Source organism: Mobula birostris, chromosome 3, assembly GCF_030028105.1.
Source record: "Mobula birostris isolate sMobBir1 chromosome 3, sMobBir1.hap1, whole genome shotgun sequence".
Lineage (NCBI taxonomy): Eukaryota > Metazoa > Chordata > Chondrichthyes > Myliobatiformes > Myliobatidae > Mobula > Mobula birostris.
Genome location: NC_092372.1, coordinates 116,540,407 through 116,541,103, shown reverse-complemented (window position 1 = coordinate 116,541,103; position 697 = coordinate 116,540,407). Strand labels below are relative to the sequence as shown.

At 42.5% G+C, this 697-nt stretch overlaps 1 non-coding gene across 1 annotated transcript; it reads left to right on the top strand.

The window, feature by feature from the left end:
* The first annotated feature begins 298 nt into the window (after nt 1–298).
* trnat-agu (transfer RNA threonine (anticodon AGU)) lies at nt 299–372 on the top strand. The gene has a single exon. It is a non-coding gene; the product is annotated as a tRNA-Thr (tRNA).
* The last annotated feature ends 325 nt before the right edge of the window (nt 373–697 follow it).

The window sequence follows — 697 nt, the reverse complement described above, 5'->3', positions numbered from 1 at the left end:
CGGAAAGAGGTGAAACCGTGTGATTTCGTGGAGCATTCACCGGGCACTTCCACGGTCCAGAATAAAGGAAACTTTCGCACTTAGAATGAGGCTTCAGGCTGGTTGATTTTCCACGTCCTGAAAACGAGTGAGCTGTGGTGACAGTAGGAACGTATATTTTGCATGCAGAATAAATAGGGATGTCCGTCAGTACAGTGTACTTCCTTTCATCTGATCTATGCATTTCCCTGACTAGCTGGTGAAAAAGATAAGTTAATGCAAGTGAAATCTCATTATGACAGCTGCTACATCGTGCGAGGGTTCCGTGGCTTAACTGGTTAAAGCGCCTGTCTAGTAAACAGGAGATCCTGGGTTCGACTCCCAGCGGAGCCTTTAATTTATGGGCGAGTCACACACCACCATGTGATGAAAGGGTGTTTCGGGACCGTCAAATAAATGCAAGTTACAATGCACCTGAAATCACAAAGAACAAAGCTGTATAAAGAGTACGTAAAAAATGTCCTCGAAAATTTATGGTAGTGTCTGAGGAGCAAGAAACAGGACTACGGTTCAAATAGATAACATTTCTGATTACTTTGTTTACTCCGTTATAGTGCCTTTACAGTGCAGTGTTCCTTAGTGTTCGTTTGTGGTGACAATTATGTTACGTAACCGGCAACAATGAATATTAATGGAGACTGGTTTTATAAAAACAACC